The sequence below is a fragment of the Drosophila sechellia genome, unplaced genomic scaffold, assembly GCF_004382195.2.
Source record: "Drosophila sechellia strain sech25 unplaced genomic scaffold, ASM438219v1 U_244, whole genome shotgun sequence".
Lineage (NCBI taxonomy): Eukaryota > Metazoa > Arthropoda > Insecta > Diptera > Drosophilidae > Drosophila > Drosophila sechellia.
The window spans coordinates 45,665-72,189 of NW_022611187.1; the positions used below are offsets into that span (position 1 = coordinate 45,665).

General features: G+C 44.1%; 2 non-coding genes and 1 pseudogene across 2 annotated transcripts; all 3 read right to left on the reverse strand.

The window, feature by feature from the left end:
- Window positions 1–2,158: 2,158 nt before the first annotated feature.
- Window positions 2,159–11,576, reverse strand: LOC116802908 (annotated as a pseudogene).
- Window positions 11,577–11,970: 394 nt separating this feature from the next.
- On the reverse strand, window positions 11,971–12,149 carry LOC116802910. The gene has a single exon (XR_004363244.1). It is a non-coding gene; the product is annotated as a 5.8S ribosomal RNA (ribosomal RNA).
- Window positions 12,150–12,836: 687 nt separating this feature from the next.
- LOC116802911 lies at window positions 12,837–14,831 on the reverse strand. The gene has a single exon (XR_004363245.1). It is a non-coding gene; the product is annotated as a small subunit ribosomal RNA (ribosomal RNA).
- Window positions 14,832–26,525: the final 11,694 nt, after the last annotated feature.

A 26,525-nucleotide genomic window follows, 5' to 3' on the forward strand; every position in this document is an offset into this window, starting at 1 on the left:
ACTTCCCGGAAGAGTGGAAAAGAGCAGAGGTTATTGTCCTCCTCAAGCCTGGTAAGCCTGAAGCCAATCTCGCCTCCTATCGTCCGATTAGTTTGCTGGCAATCCTCTCCAAAATACTCGAAAGAGTATTTTTGCGCAGAGTATTGCCAGTACTGGATGAGGCTGGTTTGATCCCCGATCACCAGTTTGGCTTCAGGCGCTCCCACGGAACACCAGAGCAATGCCACCGGCTAGTCGAACGGATCCTCGAGGCATTCGAGCAAAAGAAATACTGCTGCGCTGTAATGCTCGACGTGAAGCAGGCATTCGACAGAGTTTGGCATCCTGGACTCCTCCATAAACTCAAATCCTACCTCCCAAGCCCCCATTTTACCCTCCTCAAATCCTACACTGAGGGAAGAGCATTCCAAGTCAGATGCGGAAGTGCAATAAGCCTACCCAGACTGATCAGAGCTGGAGTTCCGCAAGGCAGTGTGCTCGGACCAATACTGTACACCCTTTACACCGCAGACCTTCCCATAATCCCCTCCAGGAACCTAACTATAGCGACTTATGCAGATGACACGGCTTTCCTCGCCTCCTCATCCGACCCACGAGAAGCCTCCGAAACAATCCAAAGGCAAATGGACGCGCTACATCCCTGGCTCAGCAGGTGGAACATCGTAGTGAACGCGGAAAAATCTACCCAAACAACATTTGCACTAAGGAGAGGAGACTGCCCACCGGTCACGCTAAACGGAGTCATCATTCCCAACGCACCCGCACCCAAGTACCTAGGACTTACCCTGGACCGCAGGCTCACTTGGCGTCCCCACATCGTCAGCAAACGCATACAGGCCGATGCGCGTCTGAGGCAGATGCATTGGCTTATTGGGAGAGGGTCCAAGCTAAGGCAGAACCACAAAATCCTGGTGTACAAGGCAATTCTCAAGCCCATCTGGACCTACGGGATACAGCTATGGGGCACGGCAAGCCACACGAATCGCCTGCGTATACAGCGGTTCCAGAATAGGTGCTTGAGAATTGCCTGTAATGCGCATCCCTACCACGAGAATGTCGCCATACATAGGGAACTTGGAATCCCACAAGTCGCTGATGAAATCTCCAGGCTCAGCGAGAGATACCTGAAAAGGCTCGAAAACCACCCTAACCACCTCGCCACCAACCTGTTAGACAATAGCCAAACAAGCAGACGTCTCATGAGGAGACACCCTCTCGATCTTCCACTACAATAGACAACACATATAAAACCCGCCACAAATACATGTACAATAGTATCCCTTAAGCTAATGTTCCCCCGCAAAACCATTTAATTATTGTCCACTAGGACAGATTTTAAATAAATAAACGCACGCTAAAAAAAAAAAAAAAAAAAAAAAAACTAAATTGATGACGAGGTGTTTGGCAACTTGATACAATTCTTTAAAGTCTTTATATCAAAAATTATATGATAAGGACAATATCATATGCGTCACTAAATTGATGACGAGGTGTTTGGCAACTTGACACAATTCATTAAAGTCTTTATATTAATTATATGATAGGGACAATATCATATGCGTCACTAAATTGATGACGAGGTGTTTGGCAACTTGACACAATCCATTAAAGTCTTTATATTAATTATATGATAGGGACAATATCATATGCGTCACTAAATTGATGACGAGGTGTTTGGCAACTTGATTCAATTCTTTAAAGTCTTTATATCAAAAATTATATGATAAGGACAATATCATATGCGTCACTAAATTGATGACGAGGTGTTTGGCAACTTGACACAATTCATTAAAGTCTGTATATTAATTATATGATAGGGACAATATCATATGCGTCACTAAATTGATGACGAGGTGTTTGGCAACTTGATACAATTCTTTAAAGTCTTTATATCAAAAATTATATGATAGGGACAATATCATATGCGTCACTAAATTGATGACGAGGTGTTTGGCAACTTGACACAATTCATTAAAGTCTTTATATTAATTATATGATAGGGACAATATCATATGCGTCACTAAATTGATGACGAGGTGTTTGGCAACTTGACACAATCCATTAAAGTCTTTATATTAATTATATGATAGGGACAATATCATATGCGTCACTAAATTGATGACGAGGTGTTTGGCTACAGGAAAAAATCATTTATTTATCGAATCATCAAGCAAAGGATAAGCTTCAGTGGATCGCAGTATGGCAGCTGCTCAACCACTTACAACACCTTGCCTGTTACAAAAGTCGTTTACAATTGATTCTAGGCTTTGTCATTGTATTAAATAATGCTTTTATATGTAACTAGCGCGGCATCAGGTGATCGAAGATCCTCCTAATTTACTATGTTACAAATTACATTGGCATCACATCCATTGTCGTTTATAAAATAAATTATAAACTTTAAATGGTTTAGAAGCCATACAATGCAAATTGCCCCTTATTTATCATTGCAGTCCAGCACGGATACGACCTTAGAGGCGTTCAGGCATAATCCAACGGACGTAGCGTCATACCACTGTTCGCTCGAACAAGTATTGTGCCATTGGTCCGTACCTGCGGTTCCTCTCGTACTACGCAGGAATGCTGTCGCAACAACGTTTTGTCATTAGTAGGGTAAAACTAACCTGTCTCACGACGGTCTAAACCCAGCTCACGTTCCCTTGCATGGGTGAACAATCCAACGCTTGGTGAATTTTGCTTCACAATGATAGGAAGAGCCGACATCGAAGGATCAAAAAGCGACGTCGCTATGAACGCTTGGCCGCCACAAGCCAGTTATCCCTATGGTAACTTTTCTGACACCTCTTGTTAAAAACTCTTTAAACCAAAAGGATCGATAGGCCGAGCTTTTGCTGTCCCTGTGTGTACTGAACACCGAGATCAAGTCAGCATTTGCCCTTTTGCTCTATGTGTGGTTTCTGTCCGCACTGAGCTGGCCTTGGGACACCTCCGTTATTATTTGAGAGATGTACCGCCCCAGTCAAACTCCCTACCTGGCAATGTCCTTGAATTGGATCATACCTGAGTAATTGGAGTTATACCAAATTTTCAAATCAAAAATACATAAATGCATCGTTTTATTAAAGAATTTGTTTGCGATTATATAACAAACTCGTGATACTTTGATCAAGAAGCTTGCATCAAAACCCAATACCATAAGATATAATAAATATATCCGTATAATGGCTAGGAAATGATACACGTTCCATTTAATCAAGTAAGTAAGGAAACAATAAGAGTAGTGGTATTTCATTGACGATACCAAACCGAGGTCTAATATCTCCCACTTATTCTACACCTCTTATGTCTCCTTACACTGCCAGATTAGAGTCAAGCTCAAAAGGGTCTTCTTTCCCCGCTAATTATTCCAAGCCCGTTCCCTTGGCTGTGGTTTCGCTAGATAGTAGATAGGGACAGTGACTTTCGGACCTCTCCGAACTTGTTTTACGTGGCGTGTTCCACACTGAAGGGATTACAACCACGACACCCTGAACACCCACAAGTGGTGCATGTATCAACATGGTGCATGAGTCTGGATACGCCAGACAAACGTCCCGGACTGGAAGCTATAGCTATGTACATAGCGACCACCCCGGTAGCAATTCGAGTACTTGCTTGCCGGGCAAGCACTCCCCCTTGCTGAGGAGCGAGATCTACCTAAAATCTCTACTGATCTCTGGGTCACAGCACCCGAGTTTTGCGCAACTAGCACCGTAACTCAAACGTCGAACACGAAGGCTCTACCCGCGATATGGGTATCAACCACAGCCACCACGATACTCCCACCAGGGGGCCTACCTCAATGTGCTGTCTTGGAGCAGCACAACCCGTGGTACCGAAAGAGAGGCTCGGTGGGCCTCCTCCTTTTGCTCCGACAAGCATGGTTAGAGGAACCAGTCGCTATATTAGTCGCCTCTTACGACAAGCAATAGCGGGCTGTGGAAGTATTCTCGCCCGCTAACCACACGGCGAAGTTTTGGGCTAAATACCCCTCCTCCTACGGAACACCTCGTCCGCAAACGCTGCCAGCCGTTGAATCCTCTGCTGATCTTCCAGGATTCTATTGAAGGTCCAGTTTTCGCCAAGGCGCTGCACTCCAAGTCCATCGAGGTTTCGCAAATCTGCATATAGAGGACAAGCGCACAATATGTGCATCCAGTCCTCATATGGATCACCACAAGCGCAAGCAGTGGTATCGCTGAGGGCTCTCCCTTGCAAAAATGCGTTAAACGACCCGTGACCTGTCAGCAGGAAAGACGTCCTCATCGAGAATCCAAAGCTTGGATCTCGATAGGCGAGAGTGACGTATGGGATGAACTTGTGCGTCACCCGTCCTGGTTCGCTGTCGTCATCCCATCTGTTTTGCCAATTCTGCAGCAAGCACTCCTCTAGGCGAGTCTTCCTCTGCTTCCAGCTTAGACACGTAGTGTCCTCGCCGTATAGCCAGTCGTTCTCCTCCAGCGGGTATCCACGCTTCAGCTTGTACTTGACCGCTAAAAACTTAGCAGCCAAGTCAAGCGGGGGAGCTCCGCCAAGTACCTGCAGTGCCACTGTGGACACTGTTCGGCATACCGAAAGGCATCCAAGCAGGATTAGCCTCTGGCAGGAGGCTAGTCGTCTCCGGGCGGCTACCTGTTCGGCGGTGTCATACCATACCGGGGCACCAAACAGCACACAAGGTGCCATGAGTCCGTCATATATGGTCCGCCTGGCTCGAGGACTGAAGCCCCAGTCGGCTCGAAGCACACGCGCCAATGCTCCAACGACTCCGGTCATCCGCTGGCGAAGCGAAGCTATGTGCGTGAGGAATTTCATTCCTTCACTGACCGTGATGCCAAGGTACCGACAGCTACGCACATACGGAAGGTTCGCTCCAGCAAACCTCACCGTAGGCGCACGTCTCAAGGCACCTTTCAGCAGCATTATTACCGTCTTGCTGGTCGAGACGGTAACGCCAACTTCCGCTCCCCACGCTTCTACGATGGACATCAGCTCTGCACCTTTTTCCTCTAGCTCAGCTCGGGAATTTCCCTCGACGAGAAGCAGCAAGTCATCCGCGTATGCACTCAGCTGGCAATACGGCTGGAGACGCTGAAGCAGTACATCCATCAGTATGTCCCAGATAAATGGGCCACTGATTGACCCCTGCGGGCAGCCTCTAGTTACCGGTACATCCACAGTACCGGAACTGCTTCGGATCACTGCTCTTCGGCCGGAGAAAAAGCTCTGCCACAAGCCCATCTCCCGGCATCCCAAGTCGGCTAGTCGGCGGAGTGCAGCACTCCATTCGACGTTGTCGAATGCTCCTTTGAAGTCCACGAATGTGCCGAGCACGTATTGCGCCGGGCTGGCACAAACACTGCTCTTCACGTGCCTCCAAGCATCCTCCACACATCGTCCTTGGCGAAATCCAAATTGCCATCTGCAGCCTTCCGGAAGAACTTCTCTCACACGATTCACCATGATGGCCTCGAGCACCTTACCAAAGACTGGTAGCAAGCATATTCCTCTATATGAGGAGGGCTCACATTTGTCCTTATCTGGCCCTTTGAGCAGCGAGACAACTCGTGGGCACTTCCACTCAGCGGGAAAGTATCCTAATCGGATGCATCGGGAAAACAACGATGCAAGGTGCTCGGGTATGGCGCGCCAGACTGCCTTGCAGATAGTGCCATTAATGCCGTCCAAGCCGGGAGAGCGCCTGCTCTTCAACCGGGCAACACATGCATCAACCTCGAATACTTCGAGGGCCGGTGGGACTTCCTCCGCGATGGCAGTCGGTGCTTCGGACTCCGCAACTGGGAAGAAATTGCGGAGGAGCACTCGTGCACAGTCACCCCAATCGGTGATCATCTCGCCATTCACGCGGAGGCACCCAATCTCCGTGCACTTCCTGCGGCCTCGGCAAATCTTATAGACGCGCCCCCATGGGTCGTCGGCATGATCTCCCACGAAGCGTTTCCACTCATCCATTTTCGCCCTCCAAATGAGCTTCTTGTAGTTGGCTGAGGCCCGCCTCAGGTCGACCAATACACGCTCTATTGCGGCATCATCATCATGACGCCTTCCATTTTGAAGTAGGCGACGAAGTCTCCGGACTTCGCGCCTTGCATCACAGAGGTCGGCAGTCCACCAACGTGCTCTCCTGCTGGGCAATCGGATGGACTTTCTTCCCAGCGCAATATCACATACATTATGTACTATACTGCGCAGGGTCGAAACTTGCTGGTCCAACGGCGACTCTGAGAAGTTTTCCGGAAGTTCGGCTGCTCTACTCACCATTTCCTCCTTGAACAATCGCCAACGTGCATTGGAGAAGTTCCAGGACGGCACAGGAGCTATGCTCTCAACTGCGCGCGCGGTAGTTGGTTCGGCCACAACAGTAATGATGTTGTGGTCACTCAATTCCCACTCGTCCACTCTCCACTCATATGTGGCCCACATAGATGCTGCCTCATTGACGATTGTCACGTCGATATCGCTTGTAGCTCTGTAATTATCGAACGTGTACACCTCTGTTGACTGGTTTAGGGCGGCGACTCTTGCCTCCAGCATCCACTCTGACAGCAGCTCACCCCGTCTGTAGTTAGCTTGCCCCTCGGCATGACGAGAGAGTTTGCTAAGCCACATGGGGGACACTGCATTCGCGTCGAGGCCCAGGATTGCGGGGGTTCTGCTGGCCTGCAGCAGGACCGCATCCATGTACCGGATGTACGGTTCCAGAGGTGCATCATACTGGCAGTATGCGGCGCAAAGGAAGATTGAGCCAAAACTCCCTTTCACGACCAGACATACGCCATAATCTGTGGTGAGGGTCTCCACTGGCATACAGATGGCTTCCTGGTGATCCACTAGGATGGCTGCCTTCCCTCGCCGATCGATGAAAATTCTCATTCCTTCAGGCAGCACATCCATTCCGTCCCCGCCGAGATACGGCTCCTGCACCAGCGCGAACATAGACTCCGATCTCCTGAGTCGGACTCCGAGCTCGATGGTCGCAGCTCGGCCTCGGCCACAGTTCGCTTGGATGAAGCTAAACATTAGTGTCTAGCTTGCACCCTCGCCAGCAACGCCCCGTATATCGGGCAAACGCTCGAGAGCATGTAATGCCCCGAGGGTTGCCCTCTGTGGCGGCAGTTCCGGCAGTCCACCGGGTTTTGGCACTTTGCCGCAGTGTGGCCTTGTTGCCCGCACTGGCGACAGACACTATCCTTCTGCCGGCATTCGCTGACCTTGTGGTCGAAACCCACACATCTGTGGCAGGCGTATGTGCGGACCTGTGACCGGCATCGGAATGAGAACCACTTGATGTAGACACGACCTACATCAAGCTTCGCCATCGCCCGGTCGTCAACCTCCAGCGTCACATTTACTGTGGCGCCGTCAGCTACCGACCACGCCTTGGTCACCAGGTGCACTGACTTCTTAAACTGGGCCAGATTCATTTCGCTGTCGAAGTTGTTTTCGTGGAGCTCCTTCATAAACTCCTCAGGGCCGATAGCTGTGTCGACGTCATATACGACGACCTTCGGCTTCTCGGCCGCATTCCGTGCCACATTTAGGCCAACCTCGGCGAATCTTTTTGAAGCGACCACCTTCTGCAGCTCTCCCACCGAAGGAGTGCGAATGATCGCACCACCACCTCGACGGAGCTCACGGACCTCGTGTACTCTGACTCCGAGAGAGGGTGCAACCATCGTTCGCACCTTTTCCGCTATGTCTTTCCCCGATAGCGCAGGGTCGTCGCACTTCACCACCGCTGACCACGTCTCGCGGACCTTGGTAGTCCGCGGGGCAGCGATGGGTGCAACCTGCTGCATCTGGGGAGCATTGGCGGCCGTATTTTTCAACAGATTCAACGACGGCGGCGGCGGTGGCGGCATAGCAAGCCGCGTCTCCAGCTCTCCGCACCGGAGCATTAGCGCCAACACCAGCTCATCGTAGCGGCTGATAGCATATGAGAGCTCTTCCGTGTCCACTTCTCCTAGTCTGCGGAAGCTGCTTCTCACCATGCGCTGTGTGGCCGACAGCTCTGCCATCATGGCTGCTTGCCCAGCACGGGCGGCAGCGGTGGCGGCAGTGGCAGTGGTGGCAACAATTTTAGCAGCAGTGAAAACGGCGGAGGCAGCAGTGTGGTCGGCAGCAGGGGCAGCAGTAGGATCAGCAGCGGTGGCAGCAGCGTGGGGGGGGGCAGCATCAATGGCAGCGTTCTCCGTAGCCGCCCGGGCGTCCTCCAGCGACGAAAACGGCTCCTCCAGTACCCCAACGGGTTCTGGCACTCCATTCGATGCCAGGGCAACCAATTTCGCCTGCGTTGGCGCCGAGCTCTTAGATGCCAGATGGCTTCTGCGCCTGCCTCGTCTGGACTTCATCGAGGCACTACTTCCGCTCAAGGCACTCGCGCTGCTGTCGCTCTCCATCGGCATAAATACGATGGTGGCTCCACCTACCGTCGACGCCAGCAACCGTATGCTCGTTTACTCGCTGACAAAAGGTAGTTGCTCTGGAACTCGAGCTCCACCTATCGGTAGAGTCTGGTAGCACTAAAACTCTCCCTAGACACAAACCTTAGCAGTGACTCCCACCAATAAGCTTTGTGACAGCTGATCAAAAAGCTTACTCGAAAAACTTACTCGTAAGTTCGCCTTCAGCACGTGCTAAGTGGAAAATTCCCAACAATTAATTGTTAATTACTTCCAAACCGCTTGTTTATAACACACGAAAATTAGCACACGACTTTCGCGGAGCACTAATTCACCGATTTTATTACTTTCCAAACACGGAAAACCAAGTTCTTCGCAATCTGTACACGAGCGCAACGAAAACACGTCCGTCGTTAATCCATTCATGCGCGTCACTGTAGATAGGGACAGTAGGAATCTCGTTAATCCATTCATGCGCGTCACTAATTAGATGACGAGGCATTTGGCTACCTTAAGAGAGTCATAGTTACTCCCGCCGTTGACCCGCGCTTACTTGAATTTCTTCACTTTGACATTCAGAGCACTGGGCAGAAATCACATTGTGTCAACACCCGCTAGGGCCATCACAATGCTTTGTTTTAATTAGACAGTCGGATTCCCCAAGTCCGTGCCAGTTCTGAATTGATTGTTAATTGATAATCGTTATAATTGATAAGAACTAATTGGTTTAACCCAAATAGTATTCTTAAAAATTTTAGCAAGAAAGTTCCACAATTGGCTACGTAACTAAACTATCCGGGGAACAAGTAACTAACATAAATGCTAGAAACTCTATTTACCCAGAACGAGCACATAAACCATGTTATTGTTTCCCAATCAAGCCCGACTATCTCAATCTTCAGAGCCAATCCTTATCCCGAAGTTACGGATCTAATTTGCCGACTTCCCTTACCTACATTATTCTATCGACTAGAGACTCTTCACCTTGGAGACCAGCTGCGGATATTGGTACGGCCTGTTGAGAAGTTTGCGTGTCCCCACCATAAATTTTCAAGGTCCGAGGAGAAAATATCGACACAACAGTATATGTCATGCTCTTCTAGCCCATCTACCATATCTCTCTGCGAAAGACTTCCATGGTAGTACGGCTATAAAACAGAAAAGAAAACTCTTCCGATATCTCTCGACGGCTTCTTTATGGTCGTTCCTGTTGCCAGGATGAGCACGAGGCCCATATTTAATAACAAACGGATACTCAACAGGTTACGGAATTGGAACCGTATTCCCTTTCGTTCAAAATTATTCAAGTGTATTATATTCGCTTTGTTTATATAGTTAGGCATTTTTGTTTTACTTGAAAATTTTCGGCTTTCGCCTTGAACTTAGGACCGACTAACTCGTGATCAACCACTGTTCACACGAAACCCTTCTCCACTTCAGTCCTCCAAGGTCTCATTCGATTATTTGCTACTACCACCAAGATCTGTACCAATGGCAGCTCCATGCAGGCTTACGCCAAACACTTCTACGCATACCATTGTACCTTCCTACTCACTAAAGTTTCAAAATTTATATCACAAGTAATATAAATCATCTACTTTAGCGGTAATGTATAGGTATACAACTTAAGCGCCATCCATTTTAAGGGCTAGTTGCTTCGGCAGGTGAGTTGTTACACACTCCTTAGCGGATTTCGACTTCCATGATCACCGTCCTGCTGTTTTAAGCAACCAACGCCTTTCATGGTATCTGCATGAGTTGTTAATTTGGGCACCGTAACATTACGTTTGGTTCATCCCACAGCGCCAGTTCTGCTTACCAAAAGTGGCCCACTGGGCACATTATATCATAACCTTGAACTTCATATCAAGAAAGTTAAGGTTCTTACCCATTTAAAGTTTGAGAATAGGTTAAGATCGTTTCGACCCTAAGGCCTCTAATCATTCGCTTTACCAGATAAGATTATTTTATATAATATTAAAATGCACCAGCTATCCTGAGGGAAACTTCGGAAGGAACCAGCTACTAGATGGTTCGATTGGTCTTTCGCCCCTATACTCAATTCTGACAATCGATTTGCACGTCAGAACTGTTTCGGTCTTCCATCAGGGTTTCCCCTGACTTCAACCTGATCAAGTATAGTTCACCATCTTTCGGGTCACAGCATATATGCTCAAGGTACGTTCCAGTTAGAGGCATAAATAATATAAATATACATTATACATAACTATATAGAACGCCCCGGGATTGTGTTAATTAGCTATAAATAGCTAAAAAACTAATCCCATTATTAGTCAAGTTAATTACGCTATTAGGTTTACATCCCAATAACTTGCACATATGTTAGACTCCTTGGTCCGTGTTTCAAGACGGGTCCCGAAGGTATCCTGAATCTTTCGCATTGTTAATCATACAAGAGCATATAATAAACACAAAAATCAATGATAATTATGCCATTATATAATTCCGAAAAATTAACGCTCTGTAATAATATAAATCTATCAGCACTTTATCAAATTAATAACATTTATTCTGTGTTAAAATGCAAGCAATTTAATTGGAATAAACTATAAGTTATATTTTATGATAAATTTGGGATATGCTAATAGATTACAATGTCCTTATATGGAAAAAATGCACATTATTCTTAATAATATTATTTAAATATTACAATTTTAATGATGAATTTTCCATAACGGATATTCAGGTTCATCGGGCTTAACCTCTAAGCAGTTTCACGTACTGTTTAACTCTCTATTCAGAGTTCTTTTCAACTTTCCCTCACGGTACTTGTTTACTATCGGTCTCATGGTTATATTTAGTTTTAGATGGAGTTTACCACCCACTTAGTGCTGCACTATCAAGCAACACGACTCTTTGGAAACATCATCTAGCAATCATTAACGTTATACGGGCCTGGCACCCTCTATGGGTAAATGGCCTCATTTAAGAAGGACTTAAATCATTAATTTCTCATACTAGAATATTGACGCTCCATACACTGCATCTCACATTTGCCATATAGACAAAGTGACTTAGTGCTGAACTGTTTTCTTTTCGCTCGCCGCTACTAAGAAAATCCTTGTTAGTTTCTTTTCCTCCCCTAATTAATATGCTTAAATTCAGGGGGTAGTCCCATATGAGTTGAGGTTGTATATATAACTATATTTTGCCATAAATTCTTTATATATAAATGATAAAACAATCAATTAAATTCGTTATAAATAGTTCCAATAGTTCTTGTAAGCAAAGTCATTTTTATCCATTTAACGAACCAACGAAGAATAATAACAAAACCAAGATTTTTCTTTTTCCGAATCATTAATAAGAGACAATTCTAGATGAAAAATATTTCAATTTTTTATGCTAGACATTTCTCAGTATTATTTGATTGAAAAAGAAAATATTTCTCTTCGTTTTTCACATTCAAATGTGAGATAATGTTTTTCATTTCTTTTTTAATATTATGAATAAAATCATTATTTAATCCAATAATATACCATATGCTTATAAAAAATTTATAAACAACTTAATTAGCATAGTCTTACAACCCTCAACCATATGTAGTCCAAGCAGCACTATAAAATTAATTAAAGTACATAACAGCATGGACTGCGATATGCGTTCAAAATGTCGATGTTCATGTGTCCTGCAGTTCACACGATGACGCACAGTTTGCTGCGTTCTTCATCGACCCATGAGCCGAGTGATCCACCGCTTAGAGTTTTATAATTCAATTTTATATAATGTCAATATTGTTTTTATTGAAAGAAATTAAAAATACACCATTTTACTGGCATATATCAATTCCTTCAATAAATTTATTTTTATACCTAAAATAAATGTTGCGAAATGTCTTAGTTTCATATAAGCATTATGTATCATAATAATCTGGTTATGGTTTGCTATTTTGGGTGACACATACTGCAAAATTTATATAAAACATTAACCTGATGGATGACAGGTACAAACATTGTATATTTTAGGTTGTTGCATTAGCCAACGTATGCTCATAACATAGATGAACAATACATATTCGCAACGCGTGTATATTATGGTCCATATACACACACACTTATTTTGATTACCACACATTCAAAATTATTTTTATTTTAATTCGACTTCTACTTTCGAATTTAGTTTAGTTTCTTCGATTTCCATTTTCGAGAATTTGTTTTTATAGGAAACGCCGTTGTTGTAGTAAGTACTGCCACAAATACGCACAGCAACATTAATAATGTTAAAGTCTTTTTATGAGGTTGCCAAGCCCCACATATAAAATAAAAGCCATCTTCATTTTATTTTGACTTTAACTTTTGATTCCGTGGAATCATTTTGTAATATTTTTATTTTGGTAAATTGTATTTATTTGTATTATAACAAATATTTATTAACGATAAGGATATTATACAATAATGATCCTTCCGCAGGTTCACCTACGGAAACCTTGTTACGACTTTTACTTCCTCTAAATAATCAAGTTCGGTCAACTTTTGCGAAACAACCGTAACACGCAAGGCGTCACAGTGATCACGTCCGGAGACCTCACTAAATAATTCAATCGGTAGTAGCGACGGGCGGTGTGTACAAAGGGCAGGGACGTAATCAATGCGAGTTAATGACTCACACTTACTGGGAATTCCAAGTTCATGTGAACAGTTTCAGTTCACAATCCCAAGCATGAAAGTGGTTCAGCGGTTTACCCGGACCTCTCGGTCTAGGAAATACACGTTGATACTTTCATTGTAGCGCGCGTGCAGCCCAGGACATCTAAGGGCATCACAGACCTGTTATTGCTCAATCTCATTATTGCTAGACGCAATTTGTCCATTTAAGAAGCTAGTGTCCTTATAATGGGACAAACCAACAGGTACGGCTCCACTTACATAAACACATTCAAACACAATAAACATTTTACTGCCACCATGAATGAAGGCTACATAAGCTTCAGCACCATAATCCTGAAGATATCTATTTAATATATTTGAGTCTCGTTCGTTATCGGAATTAACCAGACAAATCACTCCACGAACTAAGAACGGCCATGCACCACCACCCATAGATTCGAGAAAGAGCTATCAATCTGTCTTACACACTTATGTTCGGACCTGGTAAGTTTTCCCGTGTTGAGTCAAATTAAGCCGCAGGCTCCACTCCTGGTGGTGCCCTTCCGTCAATTCCTTTAAGTTTCAGCTTTGCAACCATACTTCCCCCGGAGCCCAAAAGCTTTGGTTTCCCGGGAAGCGACTGAGAGAGCCATAAAAGTAGCTACACCCAATTGCTAGCTGGCATCGTTTATGGTTAGAACTAGGGCGGTATCTGATCGCCTTCGAACCTCTAACTTTCGTTCTTGATTAATGAAAACATCTTTGGCAAATGCTTTCGCTTAAGTTAGTCTTACGACGGTCCAAGAATTTCACCTCTCGCGTCGTAATACTAATGCCCCCAAACTGCTTCTATTAATCATTACCTCTTGATCTGAAAACCAATGAAAGCAGAACAGAGGTCTTATTTCATTATCCCATGCACAGAATATTCAGGCATTTGAAGCCTGCTTTAAGCACTCTAATTTGTTCAAAGTAATAGTACCGGCCCACAATAACACTCGTTTAAGAGCACTAGTGCAGGTTTTTAAATAGGAGGAACATATGAAAAAATACAAGTATTTAATCACATATAAGAACTCCACCGGTAATACGCTTACATACATAAAGGTATAGTACTAACCACAATTGTAAGTTGTACTACCCGTATGAAGCACAAGTTCAACTACGAACGTTTTAACCGCAACAACTTTAATATACGCTATTGGAGCTGGAATTACCGCGGCTGCTGGCACCAGACTTGCCCTCCAATTGGTCCTTGTTAAAGGATTTAAAGTGTACTCATTCCAATTACAGGGCCTCGGATATGAGTCCTGTATTGTTATTTTTCGTCACTACCTCCCCGAGCTGGGAGTGGGTAATTTACGCGCCTGCTGCCTTCCTTAGATGTGGTAGCCGTTTCTCAGGCTCCCTCTCCGGAATCGAACCCTGATTCCCCGTTACCCGTTGCAACCATGGTAGTCCTAGATACTACCATCAAAAGTTGATAGGGCAGACATTTGAAAGATCTGTCGTCGGTACAAGACCATACGATCTGCATGTTATCTAGAGTTCAACCAATATAACGATCTTGCGATCGCTTGGTTTTAGCCTAATAAAAGCACATGTCCCATAAGGTTCATGTTTTAATTGCATGTATTAGCTCTAGAATTACCACAGTTATCCAAGTAACTGTTAACGATCTAAGGAACCATAACTGATATAATGAGCCTTTTGCGGTTTCACTTTTAATTCGTGTGTACTTAGACATGCATGGCTTAATCTTTGAGACAAGCATATAACTACTGGCAGGATCAACCAGAATAATGTTTTTCCTTCATATTCCATTCATATTTTTTGAATCGAAATAAGCAATATAATAGATATATAGATTTTTCACTTTATATAATTCCATGATTTTTATTATATTGAATAAAATTCAATATTTCGCCTTTGGGTAAAATTTTAAATATATAAATATAAGTAAAAAATCTATTCGATTACGGCCATTTTTATATAGCATTCGTAATCCATATTTTCATTTTTAATTTATACTTGTTTTACCAATATAACAAGAATTTCATATAATTATTGTAATATATATGTTTCTATAATTTTATCTTTTTATATATACATATTTCATTATAAAATATCATTTTATTTCCAACATACATAATTATTGTATCCACACATGTACAATTTTTGTTTAACCAATATAAATATTAAGTTAAATCATTTGCATTTTGAAGATAAATTTAAAATTTATCTCTTTTCATATATCTCTCTGGTAATATATAACATAAAACCAAGCGCATATGATAATATTTCCACATTTAATATATAATTTTATATTTCTTTCATAAGAATCCATATTTGTATTATACCGTAACGATATAATAATCCAACTATACGGCAGGTAATAAATTAATATTTGCCTGCCTCCAAAAATTAACGATAATATATGGAAACGATTTGTTATTCTATATATAATAGAAACTTGACTTTTGTTTCAACGATATTATCTAAAAAGCGTATATTCCTATTATCCGCGGAGCCAAGTCCCGTGTTCTATAGAACTGAGAAACAAATTTGTACGGATAATAATATACTTTATTTTATGTAACCAATATAAACATAATCCGAAATAAATATTTCGAATAATGCGGGAGGTCGGCAACCACTGCCTACCTATAGTAGTTTTTGAACCCGCTGTCCTCAAAGCGGGTATTTTCAATTCCGTTTGCCACCCAACATACGGTCTATTCTCTTATATATTAAGAGATTATAGGAACATTTCATTTTTTTTCCATTATTCATATATAATATGATTATTTTTTTTTTTATACATATAATAAATATTAATTTTTATATGTTTATTATTTAATTTACTCATATAATTGCCAAATTCATATGAATACATAAGTTTTGAACAATATGAGAGGTCGGCAACCACTGCCTACCTATAGTAGTTTTTGAACCCTCTGTCGTAATTCCGGTCGTTTACACTACTATACCCTCTCACTATAATGGCTTTTCTCTATAATACTAAGAGAATATGGGAATATCTCAGCATTTTTTCCCATATACATATAATAATTAACCATTTTCATATGTATATTATTTAATTTAATCATATAATTGCCAAAATCATATGAATACATAAGTTTTGAACAATATGAGAGGTCGGCAACCACTGCCTACCTATAGTAGTTTTTGAACCCTCTGTCGTAATTCCGGTCGTTTACACTACTATACCCTCTCACTATAATGGATTTTCTCTATAATACTAAGAGAATGTGGGAATATTTCAGCATTTTTTCCCTTATACATATAATAATTAATCATTTTCATATGTATATTATTTAATTTACTCATACAATTGCCAAAATCATATGAATACATAAGTTTTGAACAATATGAGAGGTCGGCAACCACTGCCTACCTATAGTAGTTTTTGAACCCTCTGTCGTAATTCCGGTCGTTTACACTACTATACCCTCTCACTTAAATGGCTTTTCTCTATAATACTAAGAGAATATGGGAATATCTCAGCATTTTTTCCCATATACATATAATAATTAACCATTTTCATATGTATATTATTTAATTTAATCATATAATTGCCAAAATCATATGAATACATAAGTTTTGAACAATATGAGAGGTCGGCAACCACTGCCTACCTATAGTAGTTTTTGAACCCTCTGTCGTAATTCCGGTCGTTTACACTACTATACCCTCTCACTATAATGGATTTTCTCTATAATACTAAGAGAATGTGGGAATATTTCAGCATTTTTTCCCTTATACATATAATAATTAATCATTTTCATATGTATATTATTTAATTTACTCATACAATTGCCAAAATCATATGAATACATAAGTTTTGAACAATATGAGAGGTCGGCAACCACTGCCTACCTATAGTAGTTTTTGAACCCTCTGTCGTAATTCCGGTGGTTTACACTACTATACCCTCTCACTTAAATGGCTTTTCTCTATAATACTAAGAGAATATGGGAATATCTCTGCATTTTTTCCCATATACATATAATAATTAATCATTTTCGTATGTATATTATTTAATTTACTCATACAATTGCCAAAATCATATGAATACATAAGTTTTGAACAATATGAGAGGTCGGCAACCACTGCCTACCTATAGTAGTTTTTGAACCCTCTGTCGTAATTCCGGTCGTTTACACTACTATACCCTCTCACTTAAATGGCTTTTCTCTATAATACTAAGAGAATATGGGAATATCTCTGCATTTTTTCCCATATACATATAATAATTAACCATTTTCATATGTATATTATTTAATTTAATCATATAATTGCCAAAATCATATGAATACATAAGTTTTGAACAATATGAGAGGTCGGCAACCACTGCCTACCTATAGTAGTTTTTGAACCCTCTGTCGTAATTCCGGTCGTTTACACTACTATACCCTCTCACTATAATGGATTTTCTCTATAATACTAAGAGAATGTGGGAATATTTCAGCATTTTTTCCCTTATACATATAATAATTAATCATTTTCATATGTATATTATTTAATTTACTCATATAATTGCCAAATTCATATGAATACATAAGTTTTGAACAATATGAGAGGTCGGCAACCACTGCCTACCTATAGTAGTTTTTGAACCCTCTGTCGTAATTCCGGTCGTTTACACTACTATACCCTCTCACTATAATGGATTTTCTCTATAATACTAAGAGAATGTGGGAATATTTCAGCATTTTTTCCCTTATACATATAATAATTAATCATTTTCATATGTATATTATTTAATTTACTCATACAATTGCCAAAATCATATGAATACATAAGTTTTGAACAATATGAGAGGTCGGCAACCACTGCCTACCTATAGTAGTTTTTGAACCCTCTGTCGTAATTCCGGTCGTTTACACTACTATACCCTCTCACTTAAATGGCTTTTCTCTATAATACTAAGAGAATATGGGAATATCTTAGCATTTTTTCCCATATACATATAATAATTAACCATTTTCATATGTATATTTTTTAATTTACTCATATAATTGCCAAAATCATATAAATACATAAGTTTGAACAATATCAGAGGTCGGCAACGGTCTTTCCTCTATAATACTAAGATAATATGGGAATATTTCATCATTTTTTCCCTTATACATATAATAATTAATCATTTTCATATGTATATTATTTAATTTACTCGTATAATTGTCAAAATCCTATGAACACATAAGAGAATACAATATGAGAGGTCGGCGCAACCATAATATAGTAGTTGATGACGAGGTGTTTGGCAACTTGACACAATCCATTAAAGTCTTTATATTAATTATATGAAAGGGACAATATCATATGCGTCACTAAATTGATGACGAGGTGTTTGGCAACTTGATACAATTCTTTAAAGTCTTTATATCAAAAATTATATGATAGGGACAATATCATATGCGTCACTAAATTGATGACGAGGTGTTTGGCAACTTGACACAATTCATTAGAGTCTGTATATTAATTATATGATAGGGACAATATCATATGCGTCACTAAATTGATGACGAGGTGTTTGGCAACTTGATACAATTCTTTAAAGTCTTTATATCAAAAATTATATAATAAGGACAATATCATATGCGTCACTAAATTGATGACGAGGTGTTTGGCAACTTGACACAATCCATTAAAGTCTTTATATTAATTATATGATAGGGACAATATCATATGCGTCACTAAATTGATGACGAGGTGTTTGGCAACTTGATACAATTCTTTAAAGTCTATATATCAAAAATTATATGATAGGGACAATATCATATGCGTCACTAAATTGATGACGAGGTGTTTGGCAACTTGACACAATTCATTAAAGTCTGTATATTAATTATATGATAGGGACAATATCATATGCGTCACTAAATTGATGACGAGGTGTTTGGCAACTTGATACAATTCTTTAAAGTCTTTATATCAAAAATTATATGATAAGGACAATATCATATGCGTCACTAAATTGATGACGAGGTGTTTGGCAACTTGACACAATCCATTAAAGTCTTTATATTAATTATATGATAGGGACAATATCATATGCGTCACTAAATTGATGACGAGGTGTTTGGCAACTTGATACAATTCTTTAAAGTCTTTATATCAAAAATTATATGATAAGGACAATATCATATGCGTCACTAAATTGATGACGAGGTGTTTGGCAACTTGACACAATTCATTAAAGTCTTTATATTAATTATATGATAGGGACAATATCATATGCGTCACTAAATTGATGACGAGGTGTTTGGCAACTTGACACAATCCATTAAAGTCTTTATATTAATTATATGATAGGGACAATATCATATGCGTCACTAAATTGATGACGAGGTGTTTGGCAACTTGATTCAATTCTTTAAAGTCTTTATATCAAAAATTATATGATAAGGACAATATCATATGCGTCACTAAATTGATGACGAGGTGTTTGGCAACTTGACACAATTCATTAAAGTCTGTATATTAATTATATGATAGGGACAATATCATATGCGTCACTAAATTGATGACGAGGTGTTTGGCAACTTGATACAATTCTTTAAAGTCTTTATATCAAAAATTATATGATAGGGACAATATCATATGCGTCACTAAATTGATGACGAGGTGTTTGGCAACTTGACACAATTCATTAAAGTCTTTATATTAATTATATGATAGGGACAATATCATATGCGTCACTAAATTGATGACGAGGTGTTTGGCAACTTGACACAATCCATTAAAGTCTTTATATTAATTATATGATAGGGACAATATCATATGCGTCACTAAATTGATGACGAGGTGTTTGGCTACAGGAAAAAATCATTTATTTATCGAATCATCAAGCAAAGGATAAGCTTCAGTGGATCGCAGTATGGCAGCTGCTCAACCACTTACAACACCTTGCCTGTTACAAAAGTCGTTTACAATTGATTCTAGGCTTTGTCATTGTATTAAATAATGCTTTTATATGTAACTAGCGCGGCATCAGGTGATCGAAGATCCTCCTAATTTACTATGTTACAAATTACATTGGCATCACATCCATTGTCGTTTATAAAATAAATTATAAACTTTAAATGGTTTAGAAGCCATACAATGCAAATTGCCCCTTATTTATCATTGCAGTCCAGCACGGATACGACCTTAGAGGCGTTCAGGCATAATCCAACGGACGTAGCGTCATACCACTGTTCGCTCGAACAAGTATTGTGCCATTGGTCCGTACCTGCGGTTCCTCTCGTACTACGCAGGAATGCTGTCGCAACAACGTTTTGTCATTAGTAGGGTAAAACTAACCTGTCTCACGACGGTCTAAACCCAGCTCACGTTCCCTTGCATGGGTGAACAATCCAACGCTTGGTGAATTTTGCTTCACAATGATAGGAAGAGCCGACATCGAAGGATCAAAAAGCGACGTCGCTATGAACGCTTGGCCGCCACAAGCCAGTTATCCCTATGGTAACTTTTCTGACACCTCTTGTTAAAAACTCTTTAAACCAAAAGGATCGATAGGCCGAGCTTTTGCTGTCCCTGTGTGTACTGAACACCGAGATCAAGTCAGCATTTGCCCTTTTGCTCTATGTGTGGTTTCTGTCCGCACTGAGCTGGCCTTGGGACACCTCCGTTATTATTTGAGAGATGTACCGCCCCAGTCAAACTCCCTACCTGGCAATGTCCTTGAATTGGATCATACCTGAGTAATTGGAGTTATACCAAATTTTCAAATCAAAAATACATAAATGCATCGTTTTATTAAAGAATTTGTTTGCGATTATATAACAAACTCGTGATACTTTGATCAAGAAGCTTGCATCAAAACCCAATACCATAAGATATAATAAATATATCCGTATAATGGCTAGGAAATGATACACGTTCCATTTAATCAAGTAAGTAAGGAAACAATAAGAGTAGTGGTATTTCATTGACGATACCAAACCGAGGTCTAATATCTCCCACTTATTCTACACCTCTTATGTCTCCTTACACTGCCAGATTAGAGTCAAGCTCAAAAGGGTCTTCTTTCCCCGCTAATTATTCCAAGCCCGTTCCCTTGGCTGTGGTTTCGCTAGATAGTAGATAGGGACAGTGACTTTCGGACCTCTCCGAACTTGTTTTACGTGGCGTGTTCCACACTGAAGGGATTACAACCACGACACCCTGAACACCCACAAGTGGTGCATGTATCAACATGGTGCATGAGTCTGGATACGCCAGACAAACGTCCCGGACTGGAAGCTATAGCTATGTACATAGCGACCACCCCGGTAGCAATTCGAGTACTTGCTTGCCGGGCAAGCACTCCCCCTTGCTGAGGAGCGAGATCTACCTAAAATCTCTACTGATCTCTGGGTCACAGCACCCGAGTTTTGCGCAACTAGCACCGTAACTCAAACGTCGAACACGAAGGCTCTACCCGCGATATGGGTATCAACCACAGCCACCACGATACTCCCACCAGGGGGCCTACCTCAATGTGCTGTCTTGGAGCAGCACAACCCGTGGTACCGAAAGAGAGGCTCGGTGGGCCTCCTCCTTTTGCTCCGACAAGCATGGTTAGAGGAACCAGTCGCTATATTAGTCGCCTCTTACGACAAGCAATAGCGGGCTGTGGAAGTATTCTCGCCCGCTAACCACACGGCGAAGTTTTGGGCTAAATACCCCTCCTCCTACGGAACACCTCGTCCGCAAACGCTGCCAGCCGTTGAATCCTCTGCTGATCTTCCAGGATTCTATTGAAGGTCCAGTTTTCGCCAAGGCGCTGCACTCCAAGTCCATCGAGGTTTCGCAAATCTGCATATAGAGGACAAGCGCACAATATGTGCATCCAGTCCTCATATGGATCACCACAAGCGCAAGCAGTGGTATCGCTGAGGGCTCTCCCTTGCAAAAATGCGTTAAACGACCCGTGACCTGTCAGCAGGAAAGACGTCCTCATCGAGAATCCAAAGCTTGGATCTCGATAGGCGAGAGTGACGTATGGGATGAACTTGTGCGTCACCCGTCCTGGTTCGCTGTCGTCATCCCATCTGTTTTGCCAATTCTGCAGCAAGCACTCCTCTAGGCGAGTCTTCCTCTGCTTCCAGCTTAGACACGTAGTGTCCTCGCCGTATAGCCAGTCGTTCTCCTCCAGCGGGTATCCACGCTTCAGCTTGTACTTGACCGCTAAAAACTTAGCAGCCAAGTCAAGCGGGGGAGCTCCGCCAAGTACCTGCAGTGCCACTGTGGACACTGTTCGGCATACCGAAAGGCATCCAAGCAGGATTAGCCTCTGGCAGGAGGCTAGTCGTCTCCGGGCGGCTACCTGTTCGGCGGTGTCATACCATACCGGGGCACCAAACAGCACACAAGGTGCCATGAGTCCGTCATATATGGTCCGCCTGGCTCGAGGACTGAAGCCCCAGTCGGCTCGAAGCACACGCGCCAATGCTCCAACGACTCCGGTCATCCGCTGGCGAAGCGAAGCTATGTGCGTGAGGAATTTCATTCCTTCACTGACCGTGATGCCAAGGTACCGACAGCTACGCACATACGGAAGGTTCGCTCCAGCAAACCTCACCGTAGGCGCACGTCTCAAGGCACCTTTCAGCAGCATTATTACCGTCTTGCTGGTCGAGACGGTAACGCCAACTTCCGCTCCCCACGCTTCTACGATGGACATCAGCTCTGCACCTTTTTCCTCTAGCTCAGCTCGGGAATTTCCCTCGACGAGAAGCAGCAAGTCATCCGCGTATGCACTCAGCTGGCAATACGGCTGGAGACGCTGAAGCAGTACATCCATCAGTATGTCCCAGATAAATGGGCCACTGATTGACCCCTGCGGGCAGCCTCTAGTTACCGGTACATCCACAGTACCGGAACTGCTTCGGATCACTGCTCTTCGGCCGGAGAAAAAGCTCTGCCACAAGCCCATCTCCCGGCATCCCAAGTCGGCTAGTCGGCGGAGTGCAGCACTCCATTCGACGTTGTCGAATGCTCCTTTGAAGTCCACGAATGTGCCGAGCACGTATTGCGCCGGGCTGGCACAAACACTGCTCTTCACGTGCCTCCAAGCATCCTCCACACATCGTCCTTGGCGAAATCCAAATTGCCATCTGCAGCCTTCCGGAAGAACTTCTCTCACACGATTCACCATGATGGCCTCGAGCACCTTACCAAAGACTGGTAGCAAGCATATTCCTCTATATGAGGAGGGCTCACATTTGTCCTTATCTGGCCCTTTGAGCAGCGAGACAACTCGTGGGCACTTCCACTCAGCGGGAAAGTATCCTAATCGGATGCATCGGGAAAACAACGATGCAAGGTGCTCGGGTATGGCGCGCCAGACTGCCTTGCAGATAGTGCCATTAATGCCGTCCAAGCCGGGAGAGCGCCTGCTCTTCAACCGGGCAACACATGCATCAACCTCGAATACTTCGAGGGCCGGTGGGACTTCCTCCGCGATGGCAGTCGGTGCTTCGGACTCCGCAACTGGGAAGAAATTGCGGAGGAGCACTCGTGCACAGTCACCCCAATCGGTGATCATCTCGCCATTCACGCGGAGGCACCCAATCTCCGTGCACTTCCTGCGGCCTCGGCAAATCTTATAGACGCGCCCCCATGGGTCGTCGGCATGATCTCCCACGAAGCGTTTCCACTCATCCATTTTCGCCCTCCAAATGAGCTTCTTGTAGTTGGCTGAGGCCCGCCTCAGGTCGACCAATACACGCTCTATTGCGGCATCATCATCATGACGCCTTCCATTTTGAAGTAGGCGACGAAGTCTCCGGACTTCGCGCCTTGCATCACAGAGGTCGGCAGTCCACCAACGTGCTCTCCTGCTGGGCAATCGGATGGACTTTCTTCCCAGCGCAATATCACATACATTATGTACTATACTGCGCAGGGTCGAAACTTGCTGGTCCAACGGCGACTCTGAGAAGTTTTCCGGAAGTTCGGCTGCTCTACTCACCATTTCCTCCTTGAACAATCGCCAACGTGCATTGGAGAAGTTCCAGGACGGCACAGGAGCTATGCTCTCAACTGCGCGCGCGGTAGTTGGTTCGGCCACAACAGTAATGATGTTGTGGTCACTCAATTCCCACTCGTCCACTCTCCACTCATATGTGGCCCACATAGATGCTGCCTCATTGACGATTGTCACGTCGATATCGCTTGTAGCTCTGTAATTATCGAACGTGTACACCTCTGTTGACTGGTTTAGGGCGGCGACTCTTGCCTCCAGCATCCACTCTGACAGCAGCTCACCCCGTCTGTAGTTAGCTTGCCCCTCGGCATGACGAGAGAGTTTGCTAAGCCACATGGGGGACACTGCATTCGCGTCGAGGCCCAGGATTGCGGGGGTTCTGCTGGCCTGCAGCAGGACCGCATCCATGTACCGGATGTACGGTTCCAGAGGTGCATCATACTGGCAGTATGCGGCGCAAAGGAAGATTGAGCCAAAACTCCCTTTCACGACCAGACATACGCCATAATCTGTGGTGAGGGTCTCCACTGGCATACAGATGGCTTCCTGGTGATCCACTAGGATGGCTGCCTTCCCTCGCCGATCGATGAAAATTCTCATTCCTTCAGGCAGCACATCCATTCCGTCCCCGCCGAGATACGGCTCCTGCACCAGCGCGAACATAGACTCCGATCTCCTGAGTCGGACTCCGAGCTCGATGGTCGCAGCTCGGCCTCGGCCACAGTTCGCTTGGATGAAGCTAAACATTAGTGTCTAGCTTGCACCCTCGCCAGCAACGCCCCGTATATCGGGCAAACGCTCGAGAGCATGTAATGCCCCGAGGGTTGCCCTCTGTGGCGGCAGTTCCGGCAGTCCACCGGGTTTTGGCACTTTGCCGCAGTGTGGCCTTGTTGCCCGCACTGGCGACAGACACTATCCTTCTGCCGGCATTCGCTGACCTTGTGGTCGAAACCCACACATCTGTGGCAGGCGTATGTGCGGACCTGTGACCGGCATCGGAATGAGAACCACTTGATGTAGACACGACCTACATCAAGCTTCGCCATCGCCCGGTCGTCAACCTCCAGCGTCACATTTACTGTGGCGCCGTCAGCTACCGACCACGCCTTGGTCACCAGGTGCACTGACTTCTTAAACTGGGCCAGATTCATTTCGCTGTCGAAGTTGTTTTCGTGGAGCTCCTTCATAAACTCCTCAGGGCCGATAGCTGTGTCGACGTCATATACGACGACCTTCGGCTTCTCGGCCGCATTCCGTGCCACATTTAGGCCAACCTCGGCGAATCTTTTTGAAGCGACCACCTTCTGCAGCTCTCCCACCGAAGGAGTGCGAATGATCGCACCACCACCTCGACGGAGCTCACGGACCTCGTGTACTCTGACTCCGAGAGAGGGTGCAACCATCGTTCGCACCTTTTCCGCTATGTCTTTCCCCGATAGCGCAGGGTCGTCGCACTTCACCACCGCTGACCACGTCTCGCGGACCTTGGTAGTCCGCGGGGCAGCGATGGGTGCAACCTGCTGCATCTGGGGAGCATTGGCGGCCGTATTTTCAACAGATTCAACGACGGCGGCGGCGGTGGCGGCATAGCAAGCCGCGTCTCCAGCTCTCCGCACCGGAGCATTAGCGCCAACACCAGCTCATCGTAGCGGCTGATAGCATATGAGAGCTCTTCCGTGTCCACTTCTCCTAGTCTGCGGAAGCTGCTTCTCACCATGCGCTGTGTGGCCGACAGCTCTGCCATCATGGCTGCTTGCCCAGCACGGGCGGCAGCGGTGGCGGCAGTGGCAGTGGTGGCAACAATTTTAGCAGCAGTGAAAACGGCGGAGGCAGCAGTGTGGTCGGCAGCAGGGGCAGCAGTAGGATCAGCAGCGGTGGCAGCAGCGTGGGGGGGGCAGCATCAATGGCAGCGTTCTCCGTAGCCGCCCGGGCGTCCTCCAGCGACGAAACGGCTCCTCCAGTACCCCAACGGGTTCTGGCACTCATTCGATGCCAGGGCAACCAATTTCGCCTGCGTTGGCGCCGAGCTCTTAGATGCCAGATGGCTTCTGCGCCTGCCTCGTCTGGACTTCATCGAGGCACTACTTCCGCTCAAGGCACTCGCGCTGCTGTCGCTCTCCATCGGCATAAATACGATGGTGGCTCCACCTACCGTCGACGCCAGCAACCGTATGCTCGTTTACTCGCTGACAAAAGGTAGTTGCTCTGGAACTCGAGCTCCACCTATCGGTAGAGTCTGGTAGCACTAAAACTCTCCCTAGACACAAACCTAGCAGTGACTTCCCACCAATAAGCTTTGTGACAGCTGATCAAAAAGCTTACTCGAAAAACTTACTCGTAAGTTCGCCTTCAGCACGTGCTAAGTGGAAAATTCCCAACAATTAATTGTTAATTACTTCCAAACCGCTTGTTTATAACACACGAAAATTAGCACACGACTTTCGCGGAGCACTAATTCACCGATTTTATTACTTTCCAAACACGGAAAACCAA